General features: G+C 36.5%; 1 long non-coding RNA gene across 2 annotated transcripts in view; it reads left to right on the forward strand.

Moving 5' to 3' along the window:
• LOC125123129 (uncharacterized) overlaps window positions 1–19,942 on the forward strand; it is a 103,070-nt gene that overhangs the window by 10,478 nt on the left and 72,650 nt on the right. For both annotated transcript variants that reach the window (XR_007133986.1, XR_007133987.1), the window contains exons 2-3: window positions 1,394–1,463; window positions 8,635–8,770. This is a non-coding gene — a long non-coding RNA (uncharacterized LOC125123129). The remainder of the gene's footprint in view (window positions 1–1,393; window positions 1,464–8,634; window positions 8,771–19,942) is intronic.

Raw genomic sequence — 19,942 nt, forward strand, 5'->3', positions numbered from 1 at the left:
TAAAGTTTAAGTGGTCATAAAATTCATGTAACCACATCATCGACATTTGTGGTCAAAAGAACTTCATGCTTTCCACTTATTTTAACTTTTAAATCTTCAGTTTTACAAAATGTGAAACAGTAGTCCCTTAGTAAAAGCATAGGTCTCATAAGAAAGATCTATTGTAGGAAGAGCTGTTTGTAGATTATCTATCAATCAGAATTTTTATGACTAGTTTGCCCTCTTCTTTGTAAATTATATCAGGAAATAGTATTTTCCTTGAAATAATATCTTCACTGAGCATATTAGATATATTTCTATCCATTCTTCAAAGTTTGGGTTAAAAATATTTCTCGGAATAGCACTGTTAAAAATGCCACTTAGAAACGATATTACTTTTTTTGAAGTTCAATTTCTGAGTCTCCCTTTGAAGAAAACAAAAGGACAAATTATTTTAAAATCCTTTATTATACCTTTTTTCTAGTATATTAGAGTAGCAGGAGTTAATGATAATATTAAGGGCAATAGAGTCTGCAACAGTTATTAAAGGCAATGTAAAAAGACCATCTTTGGCCAGGCCGAGATAAAAAAGGAAGAGATTCTAACTTGGTAGTTGTAAATATATACAGATAATAATAATTACTATTATTTATATAATGAATAACATACATTAATATTATATAATAATTGTTATATAAAAATCAATTATATATGCATCCTTTATGTTCAATCCTAGTTGCTTTATATCTTGCTAAAGCTGCTATAACACCTTCTAAGTTGTAGATTTTGTATTTTGTAAATTACTTCTGTTCACCTCTGTTGAGAGCAAATGGTTTAACTGTTCTGGGTTTTATGCAACATTCCCAAATGAGATATTAATTTTATGGCAAAGTAATTAAAAGCACCTGCTCTGGAGCCGTAATGGCTAAGTTAGAAACTGGCTTTGCCATTAACTAGTTGAATGCCTTCAGAGAAGTTACTCAAGCTCTCTAATTATCAGATTCCTCATCTGTGACCTGAGGATGACAACAGCACACTGTCCATGGGGTGTTTTGAGCATTACATTTATGGACAGTTCACAGTGTGGTGACTGCCTGGTGCATAATAGGCATGCAATAAAAATAAACCATCATCATTTTGTTATTAAGAAATCAAGAGAATATAACAGAGCTTTATTTTTTGTAGTCATCTTTTTGGGGTTATGCCATGAGAAATGATTTGATATCTCTGGATACAGGATTCAAAATCCTTAATCCTTAGAGGAAAAACTTAGGCTCTGTGAAGTTTAGAGGTAATAAATGTGAAGCATGTCACATAGTGACAGATACTCAGTAAGTGGTAGGAGATGCTTTTGTTAGTATTATTATCATGATTTCTTACATTTATTTCTTGTCCATTTTTGCTTGACACATAGATGATTGAGGCCCAGAAGCAGAAGTTACCCATGGCTGTTTGGAACAGTATTGTGGAGAAGCCTGTCTGTGGTTAGTGTAAATCTTTCTTTAAATTCCTTTTCTCTCAAAAAGAGGTACCCCTTAGGTACCTACTTATCTAGACCTTGTCCTTCCTCCTCTGCCAAGTAAGTTTTTGCAAAAGCATTAGATAATTAACTTAAATAATTGTTTCATATATTCTTTTTAAGCTAAATTTTATGTTTTACACAATTCATTAAGCCAAGATAACAATGGAATGGCCTGCATAAGCAGTGGTGACTACCTTGTGAAAATCTTTCTCAGAGCTTCTCAAATTGCACTATAACCTTGACTCTTTCAGAGCTGACTCTGGTTATAAAGGAATCACATTCACATTCAATAATTCAGTGGAAGGTGTCAAAAGTGTTAAAATCAATAAAGCATGCAGAGAACTCTAGGATAATTTCAATGGAGTACTGTCCAGATTGTACTTGATTTAGAAAACTATTGGTCTAGGAGTTCCCATCTTGCAGTGGTTAACGAGTCTGACTAGGAACCACGAGGTTGCAGGTTCAATCCCTGGCCTTGCTCAGTGGGTTAAGAATCCAGCGTTGCCATGACCTGTGGTGTAGGTTGCAGACATGGCTCAGATCCCGAGTTGCTGTGGCTTTGGTGTAGGCCGGCGGCTACAGCTCTGATTAGACCCCTAGCCTGGGAACCTCCATATGCCGCAGGAGCGTCCCTAGAAAAGACGGGAAAAAAAAAAAAGGAAAAAAAGAAAACTACTGGCCTATACAATTTTGTATTTTTGCCATTGAGAAATAATTCTAGAGCAAAAATAACCCATTCTGCTGGAAATTGATTCCCTTGGCAACAGTATGATCGTATTTTTTTTAAACTCTAGAAACTATCATCCGTTCATTTAAAACTACATTGAGACTGGAATTTTATTTACCTAAGAACTGTGGCCTCCTATTATGACCCCAATTTTATACATTTAACTTATGAGCGCATAAATGTACTAATTAACTAGTCTCCTCAAGATACTGTCTCTCTGTGGGAAAGTAAAAAGCTTTCCCTGGGGTGACACTCTGCCTGTATATAACCTCCAAAAGCAGGTAGGAAAAAAAAAGAACGTTCCAGAGTTCCCACTGTGGCTCAGTGGTAATGAACCAGACTAGTATCCATGAGGACAAGGGTTCGATCCCTGGCCCCACTCAATGGGTTAAGGATCGGCGTTGCTGTGAGCTGCAGTGTAGGTTGCAGACATGGCTCCTATTTGATGTTGCTGTGGCTGTGGCGTGGGCCAGTTGCAGCTCTGATTCGACCCCTATCCTGGGCTGGGAACTTCCACGTTCTGCAGGTGCGGCCCTAAAAAGCAAAAAACAAACAAACAAAAAGCATTCCTCTGACTTAGTATTTCTTTGAAATTTATGATTAAATAGATAACGTTACATATGGCCCAAAGACAGAAATAACTTATTAACATCCAATGTTAATGTGAGATGATCTCAAATCCAATTTTGATGTTGTGGAGTGAACTTGATGTTTCATTGGACCAAGAAGAGCAGAAAGCACAAAAACAAGCAGTTTCCCAGGGAGTTATGGCACAGCCTGGGCCTTTAAACAGAGACAAATCCACCTGAGAAGTGCAGGCAAAGCAATGATACCAGCCTAGGATGTTCTAACAGTACCTGTATCACTCTAGTAAATCACCCATCCCCAATCTGTCGACTTCCAACACGTGGGGGTAAAGTGTGATTTCAGGAATTTCATAAAGCATATCTAAATTGAGCTTGTTTATAAATGATTTTATATACATATATACACACATATACACAAAACATATATAATATATATTCCTATCCATAATACTTTTATTGTGTGTAGAAGCTACTTAAATATACTGTCAACTGTAGAATAGTGTTTTTGTTTTATTTTCTCAGTCAAGAGATACTCAAAGTTATATAATTTTCATTACAGAGATCTGCAAAATGTTTTGGCTCAGAAAAATGACTCTCATGTGAAAATGCTAGAATCCACAGAAAAACAGTATTCCATTCCTAAAACATAACAGCCTTCCATTTCTTAAGCATAATGATGTACCTATTAAAATGGTTATTATTTATTTTGTTTTGTTTTGTTTTAGTATTTTTAGGGCTACACGCGCAGCATATGTAAGTTCCCAGGCTAGGGGTCAAATCTGAGCTGTAGCTGCCAGCCTACACCACAGCCATAGCAACTTGGGATCCGAGCTGCATCTGTGACCTACACCACAGCTCACAGCAACGCCGGATCTTTAGCCCACTGAGTGAGGCCAGGGATCAAACCCACATCCTCATGGATCCTAATTGGGTTCGTTAACCACTGAGCCATGACAGGAACTTCCAAAATGGCTACTATTTGAGTTTGAACTAGGTTTTAATTGTTCTGTCTTTTTGCATGTGTTCGTGTATACTAAGTAATGACTTCATATGAATTACCAGGTCAAAGACCACAAGAGCAAGGAAAATAGCACAATCGGAGCCCTTCAAACAAAAATGGGGATTCTTTGCTGTCACAGCCATGAATGGAACTAGACATGTATATCAGAGTGTCCTCGCAGGTGCTTTGGGAAGGTTACAAACTCAGCTCAGCTTTCCAGTAGCCAGTACAGAAAAGGGATCCACAATTCTTAGTGTCCTTGAGATAAAAACAGAACAACTGTTGAGAAGTCATGCAGATCATCTATTTGATAATTTGAGTTTAAGGGGTATTTCTCCCTGGACTCCCCATAAGGAAGGCATTCTGGAATGTACTGGATAAATGACTGGAAAATATCCTTACAACTGATGTAACAATGATTCCACAAGACTCCATACAAGTTCATGGCTCCCCAATAAAATAAAAAATAAATCCAGAATGATAGTTTAAGACGATCTTGTTTAGCTTATGCACTCTGGCATCCTCATTGCCTGGCACAGTCTTGGCACCTCAGTAAAATATTGAGTGTCATCATCCACAGGATTTTACTTGCTAAGAAATGCTTAGACTGTAGCTGTATGATAGAGCTGGTTCAGTATAGTTCCATATCCTCACCACCTAACTGAGGATTAGGTTTAACACCCCTTAGTGAAAGCTGGGGTGACTAATACCACACTGTTTAATTTATTGTTGCTCTATAGTACATGTTTTTTAAATCTGATCGGGCAAATCCACTTTCATTTTGCTTTTTTCTCAAAATATTTTTCCTATTATTTTATATCACCTTTAAGTTCAGTCATAGCTAAAATGATCTGTTCTGTTATCACTGCGTACAATATCCTTAAGTCTGCTTTACCCACGGCAGTCTAGTTTTATGCCTGGTGTCACAGCATGTTATTTCATTCTCAAAAGTGTCCAGATTCAGATGCTGAATTGTGTATTTCTCAAGTCTGTCCATTTTATTTATTCCCACAGCTATCACAAGACTTTCCCCCTTCCTAGGGGACCATACAGATCCATTATCTATTCCATATTCTCCTGCTTCCATTCTTCCTCTGCTCCACTCACCTCTCTACTTTATAGTCCTAATAGATGCCCCTTCTGCCTTAAATATCCTAAAACATATATATGGAAAAAATGAACTAACCAATTCTCATACATTTCCCCCTAAATGTTTTACATTTATTTTGTCAAACTTCAAGAAAAAGCTCTGTTGAAATTTTGTGCTTAATTGGTCTGGATAGTAGTATACATTGTATATTGTTCTCAATCACTTAGTAATTTTTATCTTATTTATTAAAGAATTATTTCCATCCATTTTCCCCAACACTTAACCTTTCAAATTTTATGCGGAATGCAATGCTAAGTTTATAGTGAGCTTTGTTATTTGTGAACTTTATTATACGGCTATATTAAGAATAAAGAGCCTTAGGAGTTCCTGTTGTGGCTCAATGGATGAACCCAACTAGTATCTACGAGAATGCAGGTTCAATCCCTGACCCTGAAGCTCTGATTTGACCCCTAGCCTGAGAACTTCCATTTACCGCAGGTGTGGCCCTAAAAAGAAAAAAAAGAAAAGAATAAAGAGCCTTGATTCTTAACCTTCAATTCTAGTACCAAGGATCTCTCACTGTGGCAAATAGTTGGTGAGCCCTTTGTGTACTTTATGATAAAGCTGCTACTATACTATAATACTTTTATTCTTAAAAGATTTTCACCTAAATTCATATTTTCATTCTCATGTTGTATCTCCTGGGCAGGCATTTTATTCTGAATAAGCAGAGGAGGAAAATGAAGAGCATGGGTTTTGCTCAAACAACAAAGGTGCAAATAGAAACTTTTTGTCTTTTGTCCACTTCTGTTAACTTAATTTTTTCTGAGATGAAACAGTTAAAAAAGAAGTAAAATTTGATATAATTAATAATATAAAGGTATTTCCTTAATCCTCAAAAATATCTTTGTTATTTTTATGAAAAAATAATTCTGTTTCTATTTGGAGATTATGATATATACCAGCTTAGGACAATCAGTAGTAAATAGCATGAATATAAAAATATTTTGTATACTTTATCCTTTCTCAATTGGAGTAAGGAAGAAGTTGATTTAAGTAGGACAAAGCCCTTAGCGTACATTAGATGTGAAACTATAAGTCCCATCCAAATGCTTAATAGGAATGACAGTATATATTGTTATAGGCTAAATATTTTGCAACACAGTTTAGTTGATAAACTTTAGAGGTCCCTAAAGTTGGGTATTCTCCACCTTTAAGGGTTTCTTCTTGGTCAAAGTAGGAGAGAACAGAGATTATCCACAATGAGAAGCTAAACCTAGATGGAAAAACACGTGATTACTGCTGAGGTTGTGGCAGCTGCATTTGTTGTTGTTGTTGTTGTTTTAAGTCCTCCGTTTCACCATGTTAATTATAAAGAAAAAGAAACTTAAATTTATTTTGCTGTGGCAAATAGCAAGGAAAAACTTGATCCACTGCCTAAGCACTTGCTAGCATGAATACTTTGAAATGTTAGACAACACATAAAAGCATTAAGCACTAATCTTTCAATATTGAATGTTACCAAATCAACAGCCGGATACTGTTGACATTAACACCTCTTGTTTTGCTGCATTAGTTTTATGGATACAATAAACACTCCTAGATGATGAACATTTTGTAATTCAAAGAATGACTCATGGAAAATATAGTTTTCATTTACTAAAATGCTGTAGGATTGAATTTAGAAATGTCTTGCTGCGTTGAAATTGATTTAATTTGAATGGCAATCCAAGAGCTACAATAAACTTTAAAAATGTACAAAGTATATTTTGCTCCTTTCATCTATTTGGGAAAACAGAAGCAAACAAATGTAATAATGTTCCTGGGACCCACAGCACAGTTATATTCTATTACATAAACAAGCATTTATAAAACATTCATGGTTATCACTTCTATTTATAAAACCAATAAACATAAACAAAATAAATCCAGTTTTTAAAAGATGTTATATGGCATCCAATAAAATATTGTAATTGAGGTTCATTCTATACAAAACTTTTTTGAATGTTTGTATAAATTGATTTAGATTGACCTAATGAGACAAGGTCTGGATTTTTTTCTTAAGTATCTGCTAAAGCCATTTCAAAGGATTCACTAAATGATTCTTTTAAAATAAGCCTAAACCAATACAGTTAGGATAGAATTCAGTTTAAACTTGAAATCTGTACTTGGCTTTTCTCTGATCTCAATAATTGAGTTAAAAACCTTAAGTGGTCACCTATCATGGTTGATTCTTTCACTTTTCTTGAGGATTTAATTCCTTCAGACTCTAAAAAGCATGAGGACTTGTTGGTCATCCCAGCAAGGTAGCAGTTAGAGGAAATAATTTCTTAACAGTATGAAATGTCTTTCTTTGGGATCTCAAAATAGAGTAGATTCTCATCATTCTGGATTTTAGGATGCATGAGCGACTTTTCAAAGACTCATTCACTGCAATGATTTACTTTGAATGTATTCCCAGAAAAATAATTTTTTTAGCTTTGGAGGTTAAATTTTTTAAAAGTTCGTTTAGAAAACATAATTTAATCTTCATAATATCTCCCTGTGGGAGAAGGTTAAATCTAAGTCACATTGAATTTAATTGTAGCAGTTCCTCATAAAACCCTACACCTTTCTCAAGGTTTTCAACATACATCCCTTCAAATATGTACAACTGTTTACACACAAAAATTAACCAAAAGAAAGAAAGAAAGTAAGAAAGATAAAGAGAGAGACAAAGGAAGGAAGGGAGGAAGGGAGGAAGAAAGGGAGAAAGAAAATTTGAAGTACCAAAATAGAAACATCTTGAAGTATTCCCTTTCTAGTCTGAAATTCCATAATTATGTAACTGTGTTGTTTTTACTGTGGACAAAACAGGTTTGATCTAGCTTTGCCAAAGTTGTAATATCCATTTATAAGTAAGGAAACATGCAAAACACAAAGATGAAAAAATCAAACTAGAGTGTCCATTTTTCTCTAGGCAACTTAGAAATAGGTATATTCTCTCTCCTTTTAACTTTGACAAAAGACAAATAATCTTGTATCATTGCATTTCACTAAAAGAAAAATAATCTTTATCATTGAGATTTCACTAAATCTCAGTTGAAAAACTTTTTATAGTATCATTTTCCCATTCCACTGTAATGTCTATATGCAGAGTGGTTTCATTATTTCACTCTTTCTTAAAAGTATGCTTTGATAATCTCGTCTACAGAGTTGCCATTCTAGAGAAACCGCACATAGCCTTGTTTTATGACAAGTTATATAGACTCATACTGGACTCTTATTCACCAGCTGGTTCAGAGGTTGATGGCTTATAAATGTGCAAATATATGAGATTTGGGAATGAAAAGTACTATTATGTTATTACCATGAATGTACGATTACTGCAAATACCATGGTAAGCCAGGGCTGAAAGAATCTATTAAGTTAATATTATGCATTCTTGGGGTTTTGAGGTTTCTGAAATTCATCCATCACTCAGTGCCAACTGGCGTGTATAAATACCACAAAGCCTATCAGGCGGCTTTCTCTCTGCCCCTCCTTTCCCTTCTTCCTGTCCCACCATCTTTCTGACCTCTGTAACCAATCATGCTCATTTATTATCGTTTGAAAAATAGTGTGAAAATGTTTATACACAATCAATTTGTAATTAATAGGAAGTGACTTTGTGGGACTGTTCGATGCCTGCTGGTACAAGAAAGCTTTGGTTATGTCTGACGTTTTTTTTTTTTTTTCCATCTCCTTCAGCAACAACCCGTGGCAAAAGGATTGTCAAAGAAGAAAGACTGTGTAATGAATTATGGCACTCAGGACGACCGTGAAGGACAGTTGGGAAAACAAAGGTCTTTCGTCCGATAGGATGTTCTGTGGAACAAGGTCACAGGTATCGCTTCTCAATTTTTCATGTTATTTTAAAAGGTTTTTTGGCCTTCAAACTACTTTTGGCAAAATTTTTATGCAATCTAGTGAACAAGGTGAATGGTGGATTTAAGAGAGATCTGAATGAAGCTTTTGTTTTCAAACAACTTTTGCCCTGTTCAGTTTCATCTCCCACGAGCCTGCTTCTAAGGGCATTCACAAGTTCACATACACTCCATATATGTTTTTATCTAACACCTTGCAAAGCATTTTCCTAAAATGTAAGTCTTGAGAACATTTTGCCTACTGACTAGAAACCTAAATGACAATCAACTCAAAAGAATATTATGATGGCATGGGAAAAAATATTATGCATTGAAAAAAAAAAAAAAAAAAGCTATCTGTTAAGTAAGACTATGTAGGACCAGGAGAGCAAATACAAACAGGTTGGATTGCGGTCACACAGTGATACTTGCCATCTATTTTTTTTTTACTTTTCTTTTTTACATTTCTATCTCTGCCTTCCCTTCCTCCCTCCATCTCTTCTGCGCCTTCTTTTCTTTTAGAAATATTTATTAAGAATTTCCTATGTGCTGGATTCATACCAGAAGGGGAAAAAAAATAGTAGGTCATACCTGCACAGGCTTTAAGTCTACTGGAGGAGAGACATTAATCAAATAATTGCTTCACTGAATGTATACCTGTAGAGCAAAATAAATGCTCTGAATGAAAGGGACATAGCTCTATAAGAAAGTTAAATTAAAAAAAAAATCCTAACACTGATAATCTTGAGTTTCTGACATCTGGCAGTCTTGTATGAGAAGCAGCATTTGAACTGGAATATGAAAAATGTGGAATTAGCTAGAAGAAAAGAGGTTGAGGAAATAGCCTATGCAAAGGCCCTGTGGTGGGAGGATTATATGAACTTGTGTATCAAGATAGCAGAGGGAAATGGTGGGTGGTTTAAAATGAGATTGGAGAAGGTGTATGAAAAAGTGCTCAGTATCACTAATCATAAAGAAAATGCAGATCAAAACCACAAGGAGATATCACCTGTAACACTGCCACTGTTACAATGGCTGTTTTTTTGTGTTTTTTTTTTTTTGAAATAGATAAGTGTCAGTGAGGAAGTAGAGAAATTGCAGCATTTGTACACTGTTGATGGGAAGGTAGAATGTTGTAGGCACTTTGAAAAATCGTATAGAGGTTCCTGAAAAATTAAAATAGGACTATCATATGATCCTACAATCCCACTTGTGCATGTAAATCTAAAAGAATTGAAATTAGGGTCTCAAAGAGATATATGCATACCCATGTTATTTGCAGCACTGTTCACAATAGCCAAGATATGGAAACAATCTAAATGTCCACTGATAAATTGATAAAGAAAATGTAATTTATTTATATGTATATATTGCAGTCTTTTATATATTTTATATATATATAAAACAAGATCATGCATACACACACACACACACACACACGTACATACACAATGGAATAGTCAGCCTTAAAAAAGAAGGAAACCCTACCGTTTGCAAGAACATGGATGAACCTAGAGGGCATTATGATAGGTGAAATAAGCCAGTCATAGAAGAAAAAGTATTGCCTGATTCCACTTACATAAGGTATCTGAAAGAGTCAAATTTGTAGAAGCAGAGAATAGAATAATGATTAAGAGGGATCTGGAGGGGGATCTGGGAGGAGAAATGGGGGATGGATGCTCAATGGATGTAAAACTTCTGTTGTGCAAGATGAGTATATTCTAAAGATCACCTGTACAACATAGTGCCTACAGTGAACAATATGGTGCTGTGTACTGTAAAATATATTTAGAGGATAGACCTCATGTTAAGTGTTCTTACTACAACAAATCAAAACGAAACACAAAATAACAGAGAAATTTTTGGAGGTGATGGATGTATTAAGTTTTTTTTGCATTTTTTTTACTAAAGTATAGTTGATTTACAACATTGTGCCAATTTCTGCTGTACAGCATAGTGATCCAGTCATTCATATATATTCATATATATATGTGTGTGTGTGTATGTGTATATACACATTTTTTTTCTTCCTACTATCTTCCATCATGCTCTGTCCCAAAGGATTAGATATAACTCCCTATGCTATACAGTAGGACCTCCCTATGCTATACAGTAGGACCTCATCACTTATCCATTCTAAATGTAATAATTTGCATCTACCAACCCCAAACTCCCTGTGCATCCCACTCCCTCCTCCTTCCCCTTGGCAGCCACAGGTCTAGTCTCTATATCTGTGAGTCTGTATTTAGTATCTTGATTGTGGTGATAGTGTCACAGGTGCAGGCATACGTCCAAACTCATCAAAATGTATACATTAAATATGTGCAGATTTTTGTGTATCAATTTATACATCAATTAAAAAATAAATAAGATGAAGTTGGATAGATCACATGGGGTCAAATGGGTCAGGAAACTGCTGAAGTGTTTCAAACTAGAGAATGACAAGACTCTATTTTTTCGTTGTGAAAGGGCCACTAAGGTGGCAATATGAATAGTGGACTAGATGGAAATAAGAATGAATACAGGAAAACTAAATGAGAAGGTTATTTCACAGTCCGAGTGGAAAACAGTGGATCTCTATCCCAATTCGTTGGAACTCAATTAGACGAATAGGGGTATTGCATTGTTCTTTGGTCTGTTTCCATCTAGGAAATGTTTGTATAGATGTGGCTTCCCCTCCAGGACGTGACCAGAAGTCATAGACGGGAGGATGACTTGCAAAGTTATTCTGAACACATCAGTCTTCGTGCCTGTCATGCTCAGGTCACTTTTGAGCTAGAGCCACCCAAACACCTGCTCTGAGAAGCACAGTGAGACAATTCTTTGTTAATGATTACCTGATTCAAGGTAACTCTTTTTATAGACTGATTCTTAAAGTGACCTAGTATGTGAATGGGGCATTTGATGCCCAAGAAGTGACACTCCCAGTATATCTCCTTTTGAGTAGTTGTTCTTAATAGCATCAATTTTACTTTCCAGGAGATATTTTCAGTGTCAAGACATTCTTTTTTGTTACAGCTTAGGAGCTGAGTCTACTAGTATCTAGTATGTAAAGGACGGGGATACTACTAAATGAGCTGTAATGTACAGGACAACCCCACAACAAAGAATTGTTTGGCCCAAAATATTGATAGTATGGAGGTTGAGAAATGCTGACTTTCAGGAAGTAGAAACGATCAAGACTTCCATGTATCATAAATGTGGCAGACAAAACACACTTCCTAGCTTAGTAATGGAAATGTGATGATTAAGAAAAGCAGTTGAGACACAGTCGAACAGTGTTAAGTTATCTGCAGTACCTTGGATGTTTGTTCAACCTTGCAGTTGATACACAGATGATATGTATAGCATATCCAAATAAATTACTATTTTATTTTATTTTATTTTATTTTTGCTTTTTAGGGCTGCACCTGCAGCAAACATAAGTTTCCAGGCTAGGGGTTGAATTGGAGCTGCACCACAGCCACAGCAATGCCAGATCAGAGTCACGTCTGCGACCTATACCACAGCTCACAGCAGTGCGGGATCCTTACCCACTGAGTGGGGCCAGGAATCAAAGCTGCATCCTCATGGATACTAGTTGGGTTTGTTACTGCTGAGCCACAAAGGGAACTCCAAGTAAATTAGAATGAATCCACAAATGCAGGATTTCATGCACAAGACTCTAAATGAAATCAAAGTACACGTCTGAAGAACAATTCTGTACCTCTTTAGATGTTTCCAGGTGTCAGTACAGTATTTATGTAACCCATTTAGAACACGGCACTTTGAGGGAATCATGAAGATTTAATTCTTTTGTGAATTATTTAGCAAAGTCAAGTCCTTTCTCTTATGACCCAACAGAGTCAACCCATCTCCTAAAACATGGGTTTATTATTATTTAGTTCAATCTCCAGCTTCCTTGGTAGACTGAAAAATATCTCTCATGGAGCTCTTTTGTGCCTCAGCAGATTAAGGATCTGGAGCTGTCACTTCAGCAGCTTGGGTCATACTACCATGGCGTGGGTTTGATCCCTGGTCCAGGAACTTCCACATGCTGTGGGTGAAGCTAAAGAAAATAAAAGAAAAATAATATTGTAATCATATGTGGAGTTCCCATTGTGGCTCAGTGGGTTAAGAACCTGACTAGTATCCATGAGGATGAGTGTTCTATCCCTGGCCTTGTTCAGTGGGTTAAGGATCTGGCATTGCTGCAAGCTGTGGTATAGGACACAGATGTGGCTTGGATCTGGTGTTGCTGTGGCTGTGGTGTAGGCCAGCAGCTGAAGCTCCAATTCGACCCCTAGCCAGGGAACTTCCATATGCCATGGGTGCAGCCCTAAATAGAAATGAAAAATATCTCTTAGGTATTTCATTGCACGGGCGTTCTGCCTAGAAGTCTGTCTCAAGTCATCATCTCTTCACTCTCCTAGGCTGACCCGATAAAAGCAGAGGGTGGGCAGCTCTGTGAGGTGAGATGGGCATAGGATCTGCAACCAGACATACTCAGGTTCAGACCTCATCTCAGTCACTTTTAGATCTGTGGTTCTGAATAAACTCAAATCTTTCTGAGCCTAGTCTCATGATCTGCACAATGTAGTTATCATCTCTTCCTAAGCATTTGATCATAATTAAATGAGATAAATATAAAGTACATAGGTCATTTGTCTGTAGAGTTTTAAATTAATTATAATATCTGGTCTGGAATATACAAAGTGAGAAAAGTAAAATACATATTATACAAGAAGCAATTTGACACATGTGCACTAATAAATCACCTCATATAAACATGCTATTAGATTGAATAAGTAGAAAGAGATGATACAGTGGGCTTAGCTTATTAGCAGTCTTTTTGTCTTCTTTTTCATTTTTATTTCAATGGTGTGTTATTTTCTTCTTGTCATCTTTCCACACTATGCATCTCTGAGAAACCCAGCCCAAGATGAGACATATCTGATGCTCTAAATTACCTGTTGAATTGTTTAAGTGAGGTATTGGCTTTGCTTTTCCCATGTCTTAACTTTTCTTATAGAGTCACAACAGCATCTGCTACTTATATCACAATATTTCCAGAGGCACTTCCAATGCCTTTTCCATAATATAATTCCCCAATCAGCTTCACAGTAACTCAGAAAATAGGGTAAATGATTTCTGACAGTATGAACAAATATTTCAGAGTCTGACAACATGCAAAAAAAATGACTACTATTCTGAACTATTATTCAAAGAAAGGAATTATCTTTAGATGTCACCTTCTTCATTTATTTTCCTCAATAATACTGTAGTCTTAATATTTCCATTTAAAGAAATGCAAACAATATGCTTTTCACTTTGGATAAAAAGCAATTCTAAGGAAAAATATAAAGCCAGATAAAAATAGTGATAAGAAAATTAGATTTTTATGTCACACCATTGTAAATATTAAGGGGGGGAAATTTTAGACTCAGAGTTCTAAATTCAGAATGTTCAGGATATTTAAATGGTCTTCATACTGTCTACAAAAGAGGACTTTAAAATTCACTCCTTTTACAGATCTTGAATGGCCAGATAAAAATCGGAACTCAAACCTATTCCCACCATCTCTGATGTGAGCTCCCGTTTTGTGTGCCGATGACTCAGTGGAAGCCTGGGCAGATCAATTTACGGCAGCACAAGGTGTCTCTGTCCCACGATTTGTGTACCTGCATTAGTAGCAAGTCCAGTCATATATTACACACCTACTTTGGCTGTAACTGGAGACAGCTGATGTACAATAGTGCTGAAAGAAGTGTACTTATTCAGCCAGGGAACTTGTAACAGATCCTGCTTGTCTAGCATTGCCACACAAAGTACCCCCTTCCATCCTTCCTAAAAGTGCTCAAGTGATTGAAAGTGAAAAAATAGAGCAGAATAGAGTGTGTAGGTCCGAGAGAATCCAGTCTGAGAGAATCCAAATGTGATGTAACTTAAATCTTGAATGTTTTTATTTTATTTTTAGTGGGCAACTCAAAAGAAATTGACAATAGTGTACTTATGAATGTACACTAGTTTCCCTTAAGAAGCTAGAATGCTTCAAAGACTCAATACTTTAAATCTTGGAACTTAGTAAAATTAATTTTGAATCTATTCACAATGTTGAATTTTCAATCAATGCAACATTTTGAATTTTGAATCTTGATAAAAAGGAAAGGAGAGAATGTTATTATCTTCTCTTTTACTGATGAGAAGTTATAAGAAAAGTCACCTGCACAAATTCACAGAATATGAGAGTCCTAAAGATGGGTCATCAAAATGCTTCTTTAGTAATCCAAGCTATGGGAGAAAGCAAGCTATGGGAGTTCCACTTTTGATGAGATCCCCTTAGCCCATAAGAGGCAGAGGCTTGGAGGAGAAGGCTGACACCTTCCTTGGCAATTGCCGGTCTAACTTCCTCTTCACTGAGGGTGCAGAAGATCAGAAAGCCAGAAAGCAGGTAAACCAGATAGCTTTTAGCTTAAGTCATATTTCTGTATTATTTGTGGGTTTCAATTTTCCATGCTTCCCTTTCTCAAAGACATAAAACAGCTACCATTTAATCTTTTCCTGGGCAGCTTTAATCTTTCTCCACTTAGCCATTTCTAAATTAGGGATAACACCAATACCACAAGGATTAGCTAAGCATATTTGTAGGTACTTAACAATCAGTGCAGGGCTTTTTTTAAACTTTTTAAAATGTCACTTGAAAACTAAATCTCGCCTCTTGTTGCGCTGATCAAGTTGACTATCTCCTAATAGTGAAAAGTTTGTGGAAGTGAAGATGAGAAACTCAAATGCTTCAGAATGGTGGCTTTGGAAGAAGATTTTCTTAAATGGCTTCCTATTATCCTGGAAGAATATGTCTAATAACAAAGTTTGAAGAGAGACAGAGATTTTTTAAAAAAAAAATGGAGTAGGATCTATTTTAATTGGGATAGTAAGAAATAGAATATCCATGGGAAAACACAGGTTTATAAAGATCCTGAGCTCATAGGCTACCACAAAGTAATTGACATCTATTCTTTTATCAGCCTACCACCAAGCTGGTTGCTATTTTTAGCCAATTCTTTAATGCAGGATGTTTACAAGCCTGCCTAGGATTTCACAGGAATGCCTTGGGTCTTGAAAAGTAGGTCTGCATTCCTTAGTACTTCAAGTATCAACATTCTTCAGAGCCTTCACTCCTAGGTATTAGTTTATTCAGATGCTCTACTGTTGGATCTACCTGTTACAGGAACATCACCGAATAAGTTACCTTTGGAAAAATGGGAATTGTTCACTTCATGCAAAGCATTCTTCATCTTTTTGTTTGTTTGTTTGTCTTTTTGCCTTTTCTAGGGCCACTTCCTGCAGCATATGGAAGTTCCCAAGCTAGGGGTCTAATCAGAGCTGTAGCCACTGGCCTACGCCAGAGCCACAGCAACTCGGGATCCGAGCCGAGTCTGGGACCCACACCACAGCTCACGGCAACACCAGATCCTTAACCCACTGAACAAGGCCAGGGATCCAACCCGCAACCTCATGGTTCCTAGTTGGATTTGTTAACCACCGTGCCATGACGGGAACTCCAAAGCACTCTTCATCTTATGAACAGATTCAGTTAACAACATAGTCCCTTAATAGGTGAGTTCTTGGTTCAGTTATGAATCGCCTTAGCCCTAATCAGGCACATCATGGCTACATATTGTGAAGTTTACTGATGGTGTTGGCTCTCTAGAGGGAAATACACTTAGCTTTAAAAATCACAGCTAGCACTTTGGGTGATTATTCTTCATTATAAAAAAGTTCTAAGACATCAATTTTTTCTAGCAGGTTTTGATAATGGTGGTTTTCACTAATCCTTCTCACTGCCCCAGTTCCCATCACAGACCATTACTTGAAATGATTTGTAAGACATTAAAGGCTAGAGGATCACATCATAGTCTTGATTCTGCCTCTGAGCAAGTCATGAAATCCTCCAGATCCCTGTTCCTTCACTGAAATTTCCCTCTAGCTCTTATACCTTGAATTCATAGGAATGAATCATGGACTTGAGTCTCACAAATAAATCATATTCTGGTGATTTTCTAATTTTTTTCCAGGACCTGTCACAACCAAGTCATAACATTTCTGCTGCTTTTAATGTTTTATCATTTGTAATTAATGATGGCTATTGACCCCCCTCTTTCCTCCATAAAATGTAGTTGATTATTATCTCTCCATTTTTTTTCAAAAAAATCTTTGTATCTTAAATACTGTTTATTTTTATCTTTTTTTGCCTTTTAGGGCCACACCAACAGCATATAGAAGTTCCCAGGCTAGGGGTTGAATCTGAGCTACAGGTGCGGGCCTACGATTACACCACAGTCACAGCAACACCAGATCCAAGAGGAGTCTGCGACCTACACCACAGCTCACGGCAACGCTGGATCTTTAACCCACTGAGCGAGGCCAGGGATTGAACCTGCATTCTCACAGACCCTATTTGGGTTCATTACCACTGAGCCAAGACGGGAACTCCTAGACTTTCCTTATTTCTTAACATTAGTAATTGTTGTAGTTCCCAGAGCGTCTTATTATGGATTACCAAGTCTTCACACAGCTCATCTTTTACAAATTCTATCGTATGAACTAGATATTATTATTCTAATTCCTAAATCAGGAAGGGAAAATCCAGGAAGTATCTGCTTAAGATTTCAAGATTGTAAATTGAGAGAACTGAAATTTAAAATCACATTTATCTGACTCCTAACTCGAGTTAAGACTTTGACATTAGACGCAAACCCTGGTGAAGCTTTCTAACTAAGGACATCAGGAAAAGAGAAAGCTGGGAATGATAAAACTTTAGTTTTCTCCTCTGTAAAATTACAAGAACAATGGCCAGTTGTCAGTGAGGGTGTAAGGTTTATTCAAGAAAATAACCTTTAGGTTGGGTGCTTAACAGAGTCCAGCATATACTGAGTAGATACTTCATAAATCTGAGTGTCCTTCCCTGCATTCCTACATATTCTTCTATTCTGGCTAAACTTGGATCCATGCAGCTCATGTCAGGACAGTAAGCCTTGTGACTTTTCCTGAAGAATTTATTCAGTCGTAATACTTTTTTATATAAACCTTCATGTAAAATATTTATGAAACTCCAGTTGAGATCTGATAGGCAATGAATACTCATTTTCCACAGTGATGATTGCTCTGGAATGTAGACTTAACAACACACCACACTGATAAGTTAAAAAGGCGCAAAAGGAGACAAAGTGCTCTCCACTCCTACTTCCTTAGAAACAGCATTAGGGTTCTCGAATTAGCTTCTTTAAAACATCTAAATTTTATTTATATGAAAAAGAAGAAAAATCTCTTATTTTCATAGATCCCTTCCTCAATCTTTAAAGCAGTAGATTTTCAGGACCAGAATTTTCTATAGAATTCAGTTAAGAAATTATTGGATTTCCTTGGTGGTTCAGTGGATTAAGGATCCAGCATTGCTACTGCTGTGCTCAGGTCACTCCTGTGGCGTGGGTTCAGTCCTACCCCAGGAACTTCCACATGCTGTAGACACACCCCAACCCCCCCCCCCAAAAAAAAAAGAGAAAAGAAAAGGAATTACCATAAATTAAGAAGTAGAAATTTCCAGTTAAAAATAAAGTCAGTCATGGGAATATAACGTACAGCATAGGGAATATTGATGGTAAGAACTTTTGTAATAACTTTGTGTGCTGATAGATGGCAACTAGACTTTTCCTGGTGACCATTTCAAAAAATATATATCAAATCACTATAGTGTGCACTTTAAATAATATATATCAATTATACTTTAATAGAAAAAAATTTTAAAGAAATTTCTATGTATTAGTTCATCCTCTGTAATATGTGTTACACCACTAGAATGTAACAGCATGAAAGCAGAGACCTGGTCTGTGCTGTCCTTTACTCTGCCTCCATAGCCTGGGGCAGAGCTTTGAATCCAGTTGGTGTCTATAAATATTTTGATACAAGAAATGAGTGAAATGAAAATGTGAAAGAGTTGAGCCGTCTGTGTGTGTGAGGATAGATATACAGAGGTATAGAAGATGCCGTCTGCCCCCAAGGAGCTTCCTGTCTGCTGCAGGAGACAGATGCATGTCAGGGTGGCGTCAGTGAGTGGCTGGAGAAGGCAGTGTCCTAGGAGTTCAGGGGAACAAAGGTTCACTGTAGGGGCAAAAAATCACTTGCTCCTGCCACAGTAATCATGCTGACAAGGCTTTTAATGTTTTATAATTTTAAAAAATTTTTAGATTTTTTTGTTTTGTTTTGTTTTTTTGTTTTGTTTTGCTTTGCTTTTTAGCACTGCACCTGCAGTATATGGAGGTTCCCAGGCTAGGGGTCATAGGAACTGAAGTTGCTGGCCTATGCCACAGCCACAGAATCGCAGGATCCAAGCTGCATCTGGGATCTATACCACAGCACTCATAGCAATGCTGGATCCTTAACCCACTGAGTGAGGCTAAGGATCAAACCCGCATCCTCACGGATACCAGTACGGTTCATTATCCCTGAGTCATGACAGGAACTCCCCTGACAAGGCTTTTAAAATACACCTGGCATTAAAAGAATGACTGTACTCATGCTCAAAAGACACCACCATTTAAGTTCAAATAAATGCTGAAACCAAAAAAACAAAAGATAAAGAAATTTGCCATGATATGAAAACATGGTTCTGTTTGCATCTATGATATTCAGTTGTCTGATTATTAGTTCAGTTTCCTGGTGTGCAGTAGAATTTGTGAGACCACACTGGCGTTTTTCTCCAACGTGCTGAGAATTAACACATCTTTTAATGCCACTGGTCCTTAAACTTGTACATGTACAATTGGCTTTTGAATTGATAAACACGGCACCTTGGGGCTTTAGCCCCAAATATAGCATAGGATATGGTGGGTGGTCAGAATTCATATTAGAACAAGAAAAGGACACATTTTCAAAAATTGAACACTGCTTCTAATTTTAAAGATGAAAATAGACAATAGATAATTAGAAAACAGCTATATATATTTACACACATGGAGGACTTAACCATTAAAATAACATTTGCTTATGTTCTTAAAGTCATAGTCACATATTCAAATATATATATTTATACATGTCAATATTAATGTATATTTGAAAAATACAATTCAGCAATGTATTAAGATATTTATTAAATGTCAAACATCATTTACCAATTC

The sequence above is a fragment of the Phacochoerus africanus genome, chromosome 3, assembly GCF_016906955.1.
Source record: "Phacochoerus africanus isolate WHEZ1 chromosome 3, ROS_Pafr_v1, whole genome shotgun sequence".
In the NCBI taxonomy this organism is placed as follows: Eukaryota; Metazoa; Chordata; class Mammalia; order Artiodactyla; family Suidae; genus Phacochoerus; species Phacochoerus africanus.